We start from the raw sequence: 18097 nt of genomic DNA, 5'->3' as shown, positions 1-18097 counted from the left end.
CTGTAGCACAGCAGTGATAATTTCCTGGTAATAAAGCCTTAATTATAAGTAAAAATCAGCACCCAGCCTCATAAGTGAGACATCACTGTAATATGTGTTTTAACCCCTACCTCATGCTGTCCTCAGATTACATAACAAAAACATGCTGACGCTTTCCCTTTGAGACTTCCTGCCATACTATAGAACAAGACAAGTGGTTAGTAATATATATTGACTCTGTTGATAAGAAAATATGCCAGAAATATATACAGTATTCACTACTTTTTGTAATGAAGATCCACTTTTGAAGCATTTCTTAAAGTGTTTGGAACCTATGAGTTTTGACCTCAGAAACATAAAGACTAAGATCCAAGAGAATTGCAACATTTTTAGTCCAAAAAGTTTTTACAGAAGTTTTAAAGTGTATGGTACTGTAGCACAACACTGACCACTCTGTATCCCATGTGTGGAGGAGCTGATCTACTTTCCAGAAACAGGGCGGGTAAGGAGTTACTCTGCCGGCGTGCATATTTCCATATAATCCGCGCTTTAAATGCAGAACTAAAACCGTGTCTTTGACTTGTGGAATTATAGAAACAGACAGTAGGGACATTCTTTATGCGTCTCTAATGACTTCGCATTCAAATATGGAATAATGTGAGTTTGTGAAAGTATCCAGTTCTAGGTAGTTTTTTTTTTTCTAACCACCAAGTACCTTCATGAACACTTTATAATTGCTATTCTTTGGCAGAAGTTCAGCTTTTATGGAACAGATGCTTTCCAAATTGCAAAGAGATTGACTTTTTTCCTCTTTATTCATTGGGAACAGAGGTTGTAGCCTTGATGTTGTCTAAAAACATGCCAGACTCTTAGGATGATTAGGAAGTTTTGTAACTTCATTATATTATGGACATGCACCGGAGTATGAAAGTCATATTATGGATTAGAAAAGTGATATTTTTGGCACTTATGTATAAAAAGTTAGGTTTATAACAAAAAAATGTTTTTGTTTCCAAAAGTTTAAAATACCAAAATGTTTTTGTGTTTCCATGACTAATGGCATTCTTTCACACCGTTACATGACTTGCAACCTGCATTTTTCGCCAGTTCTCTCCTCTGCAGGCTCTGTCTTTATATTCTTTATATTTTAGTTGTCTCTGAGCTAGTGGGTGGAACCTAACTTCTATATTGTCTCTCATAGAGAGCACACGCTGCCATGTGGCACTTCTCCTCTCCTGTTTTTATGTAGCACATGTTCAGATGCAGCAGCTTGAAGAACAATTTACAGTGACTCTGAGAAGTGCAGACATGAAACCAAGTCTCTGGTGCAGTAAACACTTACTATAAAGCAGTAGATTGATCTGTTTGTCTTCCTGTTCTATCTTTCTGCTCCTATGCCTCCCTCTCCATAGATATCAATAGGTAGCTGTAAACTGATAGCTTAAAGGGAGTCCGTCACACCACAAAATGCATTTGAAATGGGCTATACAGTGTTGTAGGAGATTTAGGGTACCGTCACACTATACGATTTACCTACGATCACGACCAGCGATACGACCTGGCCGTGATCGTAGGTAAATCGTAGTGTGGTCGCTGGGGAGCTGTCACACACAGCTCTCCAGCGACCAACGATGCCGAGGTCCCCGGGTAACCAGGGTAAACATCGGGTTACTAAGTGCAGGACCGCGCTTAGTATCCCGATGTTTACCCTGGTTACCAGCGTAAAAAAAACCAAACAGTACATACTTACATTCCGGTGTCTGTCCCTTGCCGTCTGCTTCCCGCACTCACTGACTGCCGGCCGTAAAGTGAAAGCACAGCACAGCGGTGACCTCACCGCTGTGCTCTGCTTTCACTTTACGGCCGGCAGTCAGTGAGTGCGGGAAGCAGACGGCAAGGGACCTGACGGTCACCGGAATGTAAGTATGTAGTGTTTGTTTTTTTTTACATTTACGCTGGTAACCAGGGTAAACATCGGGTTACTAAGCGCGGCCCTGCGCTTAGTAACCCGATGTTTACCCTGGTTACAAGCGAACACATCGCTAGATCGCATCGCTAGATCGGTGTCACACACACCGATCTAGCGATGACAGCGGGAGATCCAGCGACGAAAGAAAGTTCCAAACGATCTGCTACGACGTACGATTCTCAGCAGGATCCCTGATCGCTGCTGCGTGTCAGACACAGCGATATCGTAACGATATCGCTGGAACGTCACGAATCGTACCGTCGTAGCGATCAAAATGGCACTGTGTGACCCTTAGCCTCTATAACAGTCATACTTGCACTGAACCTGTTACTGTCACAGTGCCTGAGAAAATTATGTTCATTCATATACAAATGAGGAGGTGTCTGTGCACTCTTAAATGGAATCTGTCAGCAGTTTTTGCATCCTCATCTGAAAGCAGCCTGATGCAGGCAAAGAGAAGCTGAATCCAACAATGTATCACTTAGATTACTGGGTACAGCCGTTCTTACACAATCAGAGCTTTTAGATTTAGTAATAAAGCAGAGCTGAGGAAGCTAACCCCGCCCACACTATGCTCTGTATGTACAAAGTCCATACACAGTGACCTGCCTATCACCGAATGGAGCGTGTTGGAGCAGAGATCACTTGACCAGCTAGTTACAGCCATGATAAGCTCCTGGTGCTAAAACAATCTTGGAGCTTGATAATAGAGGCATCACTGAAATCTGTGCTTTAACCCCTCCCTAATGCGGTCTTCAGATTACATAGCAAAAACCTGGTGAGAGATTCCCTTTAGTGTGGCCGAGACTGAGGTGCACTGTTATGCCTTCTCAGTTGCATATTGGGGCCTGTCCCCCACTTCGGATTGATGGTCCTTACCTCCCTGAAGTGCAGCGGCAGCACACACGCTGGCAGCATTCAGACATTGCTTGCCCTGGGAGCATTGTCAATCTGAAATGAGGGAAGGGCCCCACTATGCAAATGATAAGACACAATGGTGCAACAACTCTTGGGCACGCCTAGGGTGCACCAAAGCCTCCTCATTTGCGTGTGAATTAAAAGTTATTTTCTCAGATACTGTGTCGGTAGCAGGTATAGTGCTAGTATGGTTGTAATAGGGCCCTAAGCCACCTACAACACTTTATAGCCCATTTTAAAATATTTTTTTGGGGGGGGCTGACTGACTCCCTTTAAAAAATCTGGCAGTCTTGGTTGATTTGAATGAGATGGATTTTAGCTGATTTTCAGAGTGAATGATGAAAGCAGAAGGCAGGGAGAAAGGACAGAAGAGCTGATAAGTAGAGAAAGAATATATTTCTCTAATATTACAAGGTTTCTTAGATTTTCTTATACTATGGATTTATGCAGTTTTGTGAAACAAAAGTACGTTTTTCAAAATTCCCAGGCTTTCAGTCTATTCAATAAGATAGCATCAAAAGTCTGTGGCATTTATCATAGTAAACATTGTTCACATGGTTAGATTTTATTATTCACAAATCACAATCATATAAAAGACACTACAGAGTAATGCCTTTCACACCCTTATAGCCAGGTTAACTTAGGGGTTATTCTGCAAAACAACATTAATCACCATCCAAAGGAGCTCCACACTCCAATCATCAGGAGCTCCATACTCCAATCATCTGGAGCTTCATACTCCAATCATCCAAAATTTTACTACGCCAGTCCCATAGATATTGAATAAAGCAGCAGTGGGTCCAATCGCTGTCCCTCCCTACCCAACCAGTTGTTGATCCCACCAAAATCTGTAGTCGGGATGACTATTCTCATATGGTGGGTCTCAAAAATTATGAATCCAGCTAACTATCTCTTGTGGTCCTATATATCATATGAGACCGGCTCTGGTTTGGCAGAGCTGAAAGACAACCCCATCGCTGCTGTAGTAATGGTCACATTACTTGTCAGATATTAGAAATCGAGTAAATTAAGCGCCAAATGAAATAAAATTCCAATTTAGTGCTATAAGTAATTAGGAATGAGAATTATCACTGGTAGTGTTTGCAGCTATTTGATAGCCTGTCCTGTGTGCACTGTCGGACTGGGGTGGCAAAAGCCCACCAGTAACATTGATTTGGGAGGCCCACTGTTCAGCTTCATGCAAATATAATATTACACTCCTTCACAAATGTACTTCTGCTTCTATATAAAAATAAGCTAGGTAGTTTGTTGAATGAATGATGAGGTAGTGCTTTTGTCTGTACAGAGTGAATTAATGTATTAACCAACTACTGCTCATGTATAAGTTAAATAGCTTCCTCTTGCATAGCGGCCCACCGGAGGATTCTGCTGTTCTCCTGTTGGCCAGTCCGAGCTTGGCTGTGTGTAATAATTGCTTATCCAATATAATATATACTGGATTTAGCTGTGTAGATGGCCCATACGTGCATACATACAGGCTGTTGTGTATAAATGGTGGCAAAAGAAATCGTAGTTCCAGGTCCTTAAAACGATTAGTTTATTGAGTCCAAAATATAAAATCCAAATATTCAAAGTGAAAACACTCCCAACGGTTGGTGCTAAGATAGCAGAGACTGAATGGCAACGCGTTTCGATCAGATTGATCTTTGTCAGAGTCAGAGTGGCTCTGACAAAGATCAATCTGATCGAAACGCGTTGCCATTCAGTCTCTGCTATCTTAGCACCAACCGTTGGGAGTGTTTTCACTTTGAATATTTGGATTTTATATTTTGGACTCAATAAACTAATCGTTTTAAGGAGCTGGAACTACGATTTCTTTTTCTACATGAATGAATATTTCGCCTGTCTGCAGCGAAGTTCCGTGCACCTGCGGTGATTACTGGTGAGCTGGCTATATACTTTTTCTTCTATGTTATAAATGGTGGCACAGATCTAGAACACAGAAATAATATATAGAAATTCTGTGTAATATATTGGGCTTACTAAGAAAGGAAAGCTCTCTTGGTTATATCCTGTTTCACAAGCTAGTCATAGTTACCACATATATACTCTGCGGACAGACTGGTGCTGTTTATCAAAGGCTTTGCTTGCCTCATCTACAACCATTTTCTCTTAACTAGATGATGGGAAAATGGAAGTATGAAAGCTCGTAAAATACAGTGCAATGAATAAGGTTCATTGTTCATATGAAGAAACATTGTGCTTGTTAAAACTAATCATTAGATTTCATTTTTACTTAGTTAAAAAAAATCATCCCGATAATCCTGTGGTTTTCCCACATTTAGCTTAAAGAGGACCTGTCAGGTGTCCAAAAATGAGTTTGTCATCTTACCAAAATCCCCTGAATGTGCTACTGTTTTCTGCTTTTTCATTTGTCCCTCCATTGCAGAGATAGGTCCTTTTTTCCTCTTGGCACCCGGTCTGCTAATTCCAGGCTTGTGGTCCAAGAGGGCGTGCCAGAAACGCTTCCTCTGGGGATGTGTAGTCCTTCCCTTGCTATGACGCTGCCCAATTAACGCTCGGCAGCTTATAAAACTGGTCGAACATCAGATCTCACAAAATCTCCATGTTGTTTGACAAAAGATTTTCCAGGATGAATGTAGGCAAGTCACATCGAGAACAGGGAGCTCTCAAGAGATCATGCTTGATGACCAGTTCGGATGTTGCCAAGCAACGATTGGGCAGTGTCTCAGAGGGGGGACGACTTCACCACTCGTGAGAACTTGGCTCTTGAACCACCAGACGGGAATTAATATGCTGGGCACCAAAAGAACATAATGGCATATTATCTGCAATGGAGGCACAAAATGAGGATCACAGCCATTTTGGGAATGTAAAAAACTAAATTTTGGGGACATGTGAGAGATGCCCTTTAAGAGGGCTGTTGGGTTGGTTATCTATAAAGGAATAGATTTCTTCTGGTGGTAGGGGTCATCCAATTGTATATTATATTAAGCATATAGTGTTAGTTTAAATGTGTAGAAATTTTCACAGATTGACAATGTACAGGAAAGTCTACCGGGGGGGGGGGGGGGGGTCAAATTTGATTGCAGCAGATTTTCTGCAGAATCTGTAATAGAAAGAATCTGCCATGTCTGTCTGCAACAATATGGCTAAAGGAGACTATATCCAGTTGGTCAAGTATGGACTATGCCACCAAAAAAGAGACACTTGGGAGGTAAATATGGTGAGTGATGGATGTTTATCCCAGAAGAAGGTGAATGTGGTGATTTTGTGAGAGAACGCTCCACTTAATTACCTCTCCACTTAAAATTGAAGTTATAGGATGAAGTGTCTGCAGAAAACATGTATCCCTCTAGCATTAAGTAGGCTAACCCCCTTTCAGAAAATTATGGGCTCTGGTCACAGTTTGTTATAAAAAAAAAATCTAAAAACACTTTACTCACCATCCCCAGGTCCAGCTCTGCCAGTATGTGCCATGGCGCTGAGATCATGTTGACAGCGCGGCAGCCAATCAGGGAGTTCAGCGGCTCTGAAAGGGATGTTCCTTCTACATGGGCAGAGCCATTGAGCTTGCTGATTGGCTGCCATTCTGTCTACTTGATGTGAGTGTCATGGCCAATACTGGGAGCAGCGGCAGAGAATCAGCGGTGAACCCAACCATGGTAAGTAAAGGCATTTTTTTTATAACAAACTGAACCCCAGGATCAAGATTTTCTGAAAAGGGACATATTGTGTCATGTCCATTCATTGCTGTAACCAGCAATCGGACAATCCTTTTGTAAATTCTAGATTCCCCTCCCTCATCCCTCCTCAACCTACCAGTTACCCCAGTTTGACTTTCGATATCTGAGACATCTAGAACCAAGAATGGCGGATTTTAAAAAACTGAAATGCCGGCTGTAGGGAAGCTTCAATTATTCTAACTGTGCATTGTAAATGCTGCACATAATAAATACTGGTATCAACATTAAATTTGTCAAATGAAGGATATTAATTAAAAAAAGGCAACATTTGTGAAGAATTCAACAATGAATATCACCGATGGCACTCATCAATGGTGAAAATAGAATAGAGGGGGACCGCATATGGCATCACATTATGGCATCAGGGTTTATCACCGACTGATGACCTCTAAAATGAATTCATCACCCCTGGGCTCATTCTTATACCCCCTTTCTAATAATAATGGGCTTATTGGGAAGGAGGGGTGAATGGGGTGAGGTCAACCACATCTTGGAAGTTTCTAAGTGCCCCCTAAAGTTACACGATTGGTCCCTATGGTACCAACAAAATGTTATCATTTGGCTAAAACAAAGGTTCATCTCTAAAGTTTAACCAATTAAATATCGTTTTGACTGAAAACGTCTATTTTAGTCATCTATTGATGATGTACAATAACAAATTGTATTGTGGTACCGTGTTAGCCAGAAAAATCAATGTGAATACTTTTCTGCCCAATGATGACAGAAGTATTGTCGGAGTGATACCTTTATTGGCTAACCAGAAAATAATATGTTTGCAAGCTTTCAGAGCACAGTGGCTCCTTCTTCAGACAAGATGGAAAAAATAAAATTCTCCATCTTCTCCATTCTGCTCATCTATGAAAATTGGACTGCACGCAGATGTCATCCGAGTGCACTCTGTTTTTTTCATTGACTTGTATGGCTGATTGAGATCCAACTCGGGCATGCTGCGATTTTCTTCCTTGATCTGTGAAAAAAATTAAACATGTTCACGGGCCCCATAAATTAACTTTGGTTCGAGTGTGATCTGCTGCTTTGTCGGATCACGCTTGGACCGAATATAAGGTCATGTGCACGACCCCTAATACTGAAAATCCAGACTTAAATGCTAGAAAGCAGTGCCATAACTCTACAGGGGATAGTTGTTCTGCTTATCCTATTAGAGATGATTCATTTTTGTTACCATTTGGTCCTTTTTTTCAACGTTGTTTTTTTTTATAGATTTTATGACTTTTATCCAAAAAGATGTGCCTAGGTTTTTCGATGGTTTGTGTTTTTTATGTGCTGGCACCATTCTGTTGTGTGTTCTATAGCCGTAGGGCGATGTGACTGTGAACTGTCTACACTTTTGTGTTTTATCTCTGGGTGAGAAGATCATTTATTATGATATACACTGCAGCATTTTCCAAGGACCAAAGCAACAAATAATAATTCTTGATTTTTTTCATCAGCGCTTTTAATGTGAAAAATACCCTTTAATGCTGGATGCGCCTGTAGAGACGTAACCCGATTCTGAAGTACAAAGGGATGCTCCGGTGCTGCACATGCCTCCTTATCGATCGGTGATATAACTGTCCTGTTGTATGGGGTGATGTAATGCTCATCAAGTTACTAAGAAAGTGACCTTGAGGGAGATCAAATGGCTGTGCAGGAGAGGTAGATGAATGCTAACGAAGTTACCTTGTTCCTTGCTAAATTGCCTATATCCTAATCAGGCTTAAAGCAATCATAGGGGCTATCAGAAGCTTCTACATAAGTGCATCTAAAAGCTCAATATATTCAATGGCAATTCACACCCAGGCAAATGGATGGCTTTTTTTTTTTTCATTGAGTGATCATTTCATTTCCTGTTCTGGAAAATACTCCTACTCGAGCCTGCATTTCAGCATTTCAGAAAAGAAACTTGTACACAGGAGTTTGTCGATAAAAAAACTGAATTCTTTATTAGGGTTGCCAAGTTTCCCTAACTTACTAAGGCAGACCCAGGTTTTCTGGAAATTCCTGGAAATTTTAGTCCCTGACTTGTCATTAGAAATAGCTAATTGCAAAAAATCAGACATTTCTTTCCTATATACTGGATTCAACTTTTGTAGCGTACTCATGATCCCCATGTGTTTTTAAAGGATCCATTAATTATCAATATCATACTGGGTAATTCTTCGTTCAGTAGGACAGAATTTCTCATGGAAGGCTTACACATACAAGTTCTGTAACAAAGACTCATCACAGTGGATCTTAAAATATTTATACTGTATAGTACAAGATGTCTCGTGATGTAAAGCATATATGCTGGACGGAAAACGTATCAAATGCTAAAAAATACTAAATAAAATAATCACGTGGAGTTTCATGTGGTTGATCAAGGTCTAGAAGCGAAGATCTGATTTCCATCTGTTGACTCATTTCCACCAAGGCAATCATTTTTCTTACATTATCTCTATTTTTTTTCAGTTTTCAATATCGTTTTCAGAAACCTGTGAACAAGAACAATACTTGACCCATGAATCAATTCAGGGCATACTCACAACCATGTTTTTTTTTCAAAGTCCTATTCACACCAATGGAAAAAAAAGGATCAGGCCCCCAATCTAGTGTGATAGGTGATAAATGCATTCCATGAAAAAAACCTTTTTAAAGGAAATTATTATCAGATAATGACCCCGGTTTTTGTGTTACATGGTTTAAAAAAAATAAAATGAAATAGGTTAACACTGATTTTTGTTTTACAAATCAAAATCTGTATTAAATATATAAAGAAAAAGCTTGCAATTTTTACATTGGCCACTATGGCTTTTTTATTTGCTAACTTCCTGTTTCAGGAAACAACACGTGTACATAGCCAAATAGTTGGATCCCCACTCTGTCATTTCTATAGAGGTGTTTACTGTCATTGTGATCCTGCTTCTGATAATATGTAATATGGGAGCCTTGCTTTAAAACTTTTCATGAAAGGACACTCTCCTCAGTGCACTCTCCTCTGATTTGGTTGCACCCATTTCACACTGTTTTGTATTGTACAGAACAAACGTTTGGACACACCTTCTCAGTTAAAGATTTTTCTGCACACTGAGTGCAGAATTATTAGGCAAGTTGTATTTTAGAGGATTATTTTTATTATTGATCAACAACTATGTTCTTAATCAACCCAAAAGATTCATAAATAGCAAAGCTTAATATTTTTGGAAGTTGAAGTGGGTTTTTTAGATTTGGCTATTTAGGAGGATATCTGTTTGTTCAGGTAACTATTACTGTGCAGAATTATTAGGCAACTTAATAAAAAATATATATATTCCCATCTCATTTGTTTATTTTTACCAGGTAAACCAATATAACTGTACAAAATTTAGAAATAAACATTTCTGACATGCAAAATCAAAACCCCCCAAAATTAGTGACCAATATAGCCACCTTTCTTTATGATGACACTCAACAGCCTTCCATCCATAGATTCTATCAGTTGCTTGACCTGTTTACAACATTTCGTGCAGCAGCCACCACCGCCTCCCAGACACTATTCCAAGAGGTGGACTGTTTTCCCTCCCTGTACATCTCACATTTTATGAGGGACCACAGGTTCTCTATGGGGATCAGATCAGGTGAACAAGGGGGCCATGTCATTATTTTTTCTTCTTTGAGACCTTTACTGGCCAGCCACGCTGTGGAGTAGTTGGAGGCATGTGATGGAGCATTGTACTGCATGAAAATCATGTTTTTCTTGAATGATACCGACTTCTTCCTGTACCACTGCTTGAAGAAGTTGTCTTCCAGAAACTGGCAGTAGGTCTGGGAGTTGAGCTTCACTCCATCCTCAATCTGAAAAGGTCCCACAAGTTCATATTTGGTGATACCAGCCAATACCAGTACCACACCTCCACCTTGCTGGTGTCTGAGTCGGAGTGGAGCTCTCTGCCCTTTACTGATCCAGCCTCTGGCCATCCATCTGGTCCATCAAGAATCACTCTCATTTCATCTGTCCATAAAACCTTTGAAAAGTCAGTCTTAAGATGTTTCTTGGCCCAGTCATGACGTTTTATCTTATGTTTCTTGTTCAAAGGTGGTCGTTTTTCAGCCTTCCTTACCTTGGCGATGTCCCTGAGTATCGCACACCTTGTGCTTTTTGTTACTCCAGTAACATTGCAGCTCTGACATATGGCAAAACTGATGGCAAATGGCATCTTGGCAGCTTCACACTTGATTTTCCTCAATTCATGGGCAGTTAGTTTGCACCTTTTTTGCCCAACACGCTTCTAGCGACTCTGTTGGCTATTTGCCATGAAACGCTTGATTGTTCGGTGATCACGCTTCAAAAGTTTGGCAATTTCAAGACTGCTGCATCCCTCTGCAAGACATTTCACAATTTTGGACTTTTCAGAGCCTGTCAAATCTCTCTTCTGAACCATTTTGCCAAAGGAAAGGAAGTTGCCTAATAATTATGCACACTTATATAGGGTTTTTGATGTCATTAGACAACACCCCTCCTCATTACAGAGATGTACATCACCTGATTTACTTAATTGGTAGTTGGCTCTCAAGCCTAAACAGCTTGGAGTAGAGCAACATGTATAAAAAGGATCATGTGATCAAAATACAACTTGCCTAATAATTCTGCACACAGTGGAGGTGGCTACTTTGAAGAACCTAGAATATAAGACATAATTTCAGTTGTTTCACACTTTTTTGTTAAGTATATAATTCCACATGTGTTAATTCATAGTTTTGATGCCTTCAGTGTGAATTTACAATTTTCATAGTCATGAAAATACAGAAAAATATTTAAATGAGAAGGTGTGTCCAAACTTTTGATCTGTACTGTATATATCTAAAATATCAATGTGAAATTTTTTTAAGAGTTAACTCTAATGCCTCCAGCCTGACAGAGCCTGTGCAAAAATAAAAGTATAGCTTTCTGACACTTAGGCTACATTCCCACGAGGAGCGTCGCATTTTTTCATAAATACACAGCGTAAAAAACTCACCAAAAACTCATTGTGGGAGCAAAGCCTTATTATGATGTATGGTATGGTATAATATTACTTCAAGTCATTGAACTACCACAGGGTTACGGAAATAGCTGGAAAAAATGTCAATTTTTTGGAGCATGTCACCTTCAAATTATCCCGAGATGTGCATTATGCAGACCTGTACATGATAGCCATAGTGACCCAGTTATTCTAATTTGCTATATTGCCCAGAAAATAAGGACACAAAGCACATCTACAATATAAATGTATAATATAGTCTTTGTTTTGGGCCGATAAAAAACACAAAATGCCTAGCTAAATACCAAGCAATGTTTCTTTAGGTACTTTAATCTGCTTTCGTAACCTGTTTAGGAAGATTATTGATCTAAATACCTCCAGTTTACAGCCGGGAATGTCAGTTATGGATAAAGGGCCTTACTCATTGAATATTATGTTGCTTGTAATTTGCAATTTCATCAATTCTAATGTTGTGAAAATATTTTTTTACCATGATTTGCATCTTTGAGCTGTCATATATAAGAAATGATAATAAACATAGTGGATCAGATATGTAACAAGTGTGCACTGGGTTGTAAGATCTTAAATTATTTTGTCTTTTGTTTTAGTTTTATGAAGAAGCTGGAACTTCCTCTATCTGAGACACGGAAACAGATCCTCTAATAGGTAAGGAATCATCATGAGAAATCTTCAGCAACAGATGATTGCCAATGCCAACCGGCACAGAGTATTTTTTTGAACTCCCGTGAGAGAGGTATAATGAACAAATCAGAGAATAATGTATACAAAAAATAACACAGCATCAAATTCCTCATGGAAAAGTACAAGTAATAGAAAAATGTGGACCAAAATCGAGGGAAGTACGGTGGCTCAATGGTTAACACTCTTGCGTTGTAGTGCTGGCGTCCCGGGGTTAAATCCCACCAACGACAACATCTGCAAGGAGTTTCTATGTTCTCTCTGTGTTTGTGTGGGTTTTGTTCTGGGTTCTCCGGTTTCTTTCCACACATCAACTTACTGGTAGGGAGCTTAAATTGTGAGCCTCAATGGCGACAATGATGATAGGGTTTGTATTGTGCTGGAAAATATGATAGTGCTTTATAAGGAATGTATAATAAATAAATAAGCATTGGATAAGTAGGAAGTTCCCTGCGAGTGACAGAGAGAGCCCCATGAGTATTGCCCAATTTTGGCTTCCTCAGGGGTGGAGTTATCGTAAACGCATCAGTGTTTTGTATTATTGAACGTAAATGCAAGGCAAAAAAACATGGAAAGAGAGGACACTTATTTGTATAATATGAAATCCCATCTTTCCTACCTCTTGCTCTTCGTTATACTCAAGACTCCGTAAAGACTGTGAGGGGATTTATTGTTTCTTATTTAAGATAAGACTGTTCTTTCTATTGTGGCACATTGTGTTGTGCAGATTTTAATCAGTTTTAATTTGTGTGCAATTGGTGTTTTTCTTTTACACGATTTTTAATAAAATTATTGATTTTGCTTTTGGGAAGAGCCTTTATTCTGCATAGTTCCTTTTTTTCTGAAAACATTTTTGACCTCCTGTTATGCATTGTGCACTCCCCATTATCATGGTAGCACACACTTCCTATAAATTATTTGCACAACATGTCAGCATTTTCTCTGTGCTCCAGTGAGGAAAAGCAGCAGTGGGGACTAGGAATTAAATTTTGCATCCCTATAAAATTTGGTGCCAAGGGCTACCCCGCCATACTACACCAGGGAATGGACTGTGATTATATTAGTTGGGTATATCTATTATCCAGTGACCCAATTAGGTTACATCACTAACCATTGTATTGCAGTCTGGTTTCCTACTGAGGCCAATTTTGTGTCTAAGGCCGGCGTCACACTGGCGTTTTAAACGGCCGAGTGCAATGCGATAAAAAATCGCATTGCACTCGGACCAATGTTAAGCTATGGGGCAGCTCCCAGCAGCTGACTTTTTGTCGGCCGTTTTCCTCAGTCCGAGACAATCGCAGCATGCTGCGATTTTATCGGACCGAGGAAAAATCTTGGCTCACTCGCACCCATATAAGCCTATGGGTGCGAGTGAGACAGCGCACACCACTCGGATATCATCCGAGTGATGTGCGTTATAAGCGGACCCCAGCAATGGAGGAGATGGAGAAATTCATATCTCTGCCTCCTCCGCAGCTGTGCTCCGATCCTCCCTGTACGAGAGAATCGGAGCACAGACGATGACACTCGGCTCCTGCTCTAATAGTGCTTGTTGTCTACTTGTATGAATTATTGTTCCTATCATGTTTTTAAATATATACTACCCATTACAAATCATGTTTAAGAATGAACATCTCTTCCCTCTGTTGATGACGCTCTAAGATGAAATGTCTTATTATTAGCCAAGTTTCATTACTTTAATAAATGTTTTTACTTTAGTAAAATTGTCGTTAGTTAAATTTTTTGCCAGCAAAATTGTGGGAGGGTCAGACATGCAGTAACAATAGAGAAGAATAGCACACAAATACCAGAGATGAAAACTTCAGCAGTTTTTTTTAACAAACTACTATAGACTCACAAGAGCAATTAACAATGTTGGCTGTGAAATAGATGATGAGTAGGGTTGAGCAACCTTGACCTTTTTAGAGTCGAGCCGTGTTTCGCGAAACCCGACTATCTTAGAAGTCGAGTCGAGTGGAATCGGCCGATTATCGCGAAAAGTCGGGTATCGCCCGAAACACGAAACCCAATGCAAGTCAATGGGGGAGCATAGTCGGCAGTGAGTGGAGGCCAGGAAAACACCTACACTGCCCATTTTAATGGCAAAAACATCCATTCTTGTTAAAGAAGCTTGTCAATCGTAATTTACCTTATAATAATTGGAAGGCATTTGAAATTGGGGGTCATTTGGCTAAAGTTGTGGGGGGTAGGGCTGGTTCAAGTAATTAGTGGGCCCAGTAAATCTGGACCACGTCACGGCAGTGGAGCAGGGAGAGGTAAGTATTTCAACTTTGCAAGTGCTGTGATCCTGAGCAAGCAGGGGGGGCCCACTCGTTGGCATTGGCACTGGCACAGGGCCCCTCAAAGTACAGCGGTGTGTTTGCATGGCGGGGGCGCCTCCCACCGGCAGCAACACTTTTGGGTACTATGAGAGGCCCTGTGCCAGTGACGTCGCCAACTAGTATTCCTCCCCCCACCTGATGAAGGAACCTGCACTTTCATCTGCACCTTCCTCTTTGTCCCCGTGTAAGGTGGTATGGTATGCGGGAAGAGGAACCTGACTTTCAGCAGGGTCACAATCTTGCTGTGTAGCGTGCACGGGGAATTTTGCGTTATGGGTCAATGTACCAGCAGACTCATCTATCACTGGCTGGGCAATGGGCAGGATGAGGAGGAAACACAGATATAGGCCCAAAGAATAAAGTGGGCTAAATGCAGTTCAAAATTGGTAACACAGCACTAACCAGGGGGCATTGCAGTGGAGGACAACTGGAATGAGAGGCTGACACAGAGAGTAGGCCCAAATCAGTAAGTAGTCGAAATGCAGTTCAAAATTGGCAACCGTAGTAAACAGGCGGCACAGCTTTGTTCAGTGGAGGAGAACAGCAAGGAGTGGCAGACACCGATAGTAGGCCCCAACCCAACTAGTAGGCCAAATGCAGTCTAACATTAACAACTACTTAACGAGAGCCTGAAAATGGAATTTCAGGACAGGAAACCAGGAGAACAGCAAGGAGCGGCAGACACCGATAGTAGGCCCCAAACCAACTAGTACGCCAAATGCAGTTGTTCCGTTTAACCACAATTTAATGAGAGCCTGAAGATAGAAGTTCAGGAAAGGCAACCTGGAGAACACCTTGGAGTGTAACACACCATCTCTCTACACCCCATACCCAATTTGTAGGCCTAATGCAGCGTAGTTTCCAACAACTACTAAACGAGAGCCGGAAGATCGAAGCTCAGGAAAGGCAACCTGGAGAACACCTTGGAGTGGAACACACCATCTCTCTACACCCCATACCCAATTTGTAGGCCTAATGCAGTGTAGTTTCCAACAACTACTAAACGAGAGCCGGAAGATCGAAGCTCAGGAAAGGCAACCTGGAGAACACCTTGGAGTGGAACACACCATCTCTCTACACCCCATATCCAATTTGTAGGCCTAATGCAGTGTAGTTTCCAAGAACTACTAAACGAGAGCCGGAAGATCGAAGCTCAGGAAAGGCAACCTGGAGAACACCTTGGAGTGGAACACACCATCTCTCTACACACCATACCCAATTTGTAGGCCTAATGCAGTGTAGTTTCCAACAACTACTAAACGAGAGCCTGAAGATCGAAGCTCAGGAAAGGCAACCTGGAGAACACCTTGGAGTGGAACACACCGTCTCTACACCCCATACCAAATGTGTAGGCCTAATGCAGTGTAGTTTCCAAGAACTACTAAATGAGAGCCGGAAGATCGAAGCTCAGGAAAGGCAACCTGGAGAACACCTTGGAGTGGAACACACCATCTCTCTACACCCCATACCCAATTTGTAGGCCTATTGCAGTGTAGTTTCCAACAACTACTAAACGAGAGCCGGAAAATCGAAGCTCAGGAAAGGCAACCTGGAGAACACCTTGGAGTGGAACACACCATCTCTCTACACCCCATACCCAATTTGTAGGCCTAATGCAGTGTAGTTTCCAACAACTACTAAACGAGAGCCGGAAGATCGAAGCTCAGGAAAGGCAACCTGGAGAACACCTTGGAGTGGAACACACCGTCTCTACACCCCATACCAAATGTGTAGGCCTAATGCAGTGTAGTTTCCAAGAACTACTAAACGAGAGCATTAAGATCGAAGCAATGGCGAGGAAACCTGGGGAACACCTTGGAGTGGAACACACCATCTCTCTACACCCCATACCCAATTTGTAGGCCTAATGCAGCGTAGTTTCAAACAACTACTAAACGAGAGCCGGAAGATCGAAGCTCAGGAAAGGCAACCTGGAGAACACTTTGGAGTGGAACACACCATCTCTCTACACCCCATACCCAATTTGTAGGCCTAATGCAGTGTAGTTTCCAACAACTACTAAACGAGAGCATTAAGATCGAAGCAATGGCGAGGAAACCTGGGGAACACCTTGGAGTGGAGCACACCATCTCTCTACACCCCATACCCAATTTGTAGGCCTAATGCAGCGTAGTTTCAAACAACTACTAAACGAGAGCCGGAAGATCGAAGCTCAGGAAAGGCAACCTGGAGAACACCTTGGAGTGGAACACACCATCTCTCTACACCCCATACCCAATTTGTAGGCCTAATGCAGTGTAGTTTCCAACAACTACTAAACGAGAGCATTAAGATCGAAGCAATGGCGAGGAAACCTGGGGCACACCTTGGGGAGGCAGACACCGTTAGTAGGCCCTACCAAAGTTGTACCCCCAATGCAGTTTTAAAATTCCTAGAGGCTGAAAACAAGACTATTGACGCTCAGCTTTTTTCAAAGGAACACAGCTGAATTGAGTGGCGCAGACAGACACAGGTAGTAGGACTTAACCCAAAAATGTGGCTCACTGCAGCTTAAAAAAGTTACAGGGGTACACAAGCAGCAGTGCTCTGGGCAGTGGAGGACAATTTCAATAGTGGACCGCAGACAGACTTTGTACGCCTACTATTAAAAAAAGGATGCTCTATGCGATTAAAAATAGGCTCCAGGGGACCACGGGCAGCAGTGGTGTGGTCAGTGGACGAGTATTGGAAGGAGGGACCGCAGACAGGCGTAGTAGGCCTAACATAACAAAATTAGGCTGTAGACACTGTAAAATTGGTTCCAGGGGTACACGGGCAGCAGTGGTGTGGTCAGCGGAGGAAAATTGGAATTAGGGACTGCAGACAGACTTTGTAGGCTGTCCCCTGTGGACCATGCATCCAACACATTAACCCAGTGCGCCGTAATGGACACGTAACTTTTTGTGGACATGCCTACTGGTCCATGCGTCTCTTGTCAGGTGCACCTTTCTACTGTTTGATTGCCTGAGTGCTATGACAATGCAGACTTTTTCATGCCGGTGGAGGGCTGGGATGGCTTTTCTCGCAAAAGAAATGTCGACTGGGTAGCTTGAACCGTTGCACAGCGTAGTTCATCTGGGCTTTCTAAATATAAAACAAAGAAAAAAAGGAGGCTACATGCACTTTCAGCTGGGTTCCAGGGGTACACGGCCAGCATTGGTCTGGTCAGTGGAGAACTATTGGAAGGAGTGGCCGCAAATAGGCATCGAAGCCCTAACATAATAACACATTGCTGTTGGCAATTTTAAATTGGTTCCAGGGGAACACGGGCAGCAGTGGTGTGGTCAGTGGAGGCCTAGTGGAAGGAGTGACCGCAGACAGGCATCGAAGGCCTAAAATAATAACACATGGCTGTAGGCAATTTTAAATTGGTTCCAGGGGTACACGGGCAGCAGTGGTGTGGTCAGTGGAGGCCTAGTGGAAGGAGTGACCGCAGACAGGCATCGAAGGCCTAAAATAATAACACATGGCTGTAGGCAATTT

The 18097-nt window shown here is 41.8% G+C and overlaps 1 protein-coding gene across 5 annotated transcripts in view; it reads left to right on the top strand.

Annotated features, from left to right (window-relative positions):
• Positions 1-18097, top strand: part of ATXN1 (ataxin 1) — a 433753-nt gene that overhangs the window by 280007 nt on the left and 135649 nt on the right. For all 5 annotated transcript variants that reach the window (XM_069730828.1, XM_069730829.1, XM_069730831.1 and 2 more), the window contains one exon: positions 12182-12239. The gene's annotated coding sequence lies outside the window, so the exon portion shown is untranslated. The remainder of the gene's footprint in view (positions 1-12181; positions 12240-18097) is intronic.

Source organism: Ranitomeya imitator, chromosome 6, assembly GCF_032444005.1.
Source record: "Ranitomeya imitator isolate aRanImi1 chromosome 6, aRanImi1.pri, whole genome shotgun sequence".
Classification (NCBI taxonomy): Eukaryota; Metazoa; Chordata; class Amphibia; order Anura; family Dendrobatidae; genus Ranitomeya; species Ranitomeya imitator.
This window is presented reverse-complemented; position numbering and strand designations above follow the sequence as displayed.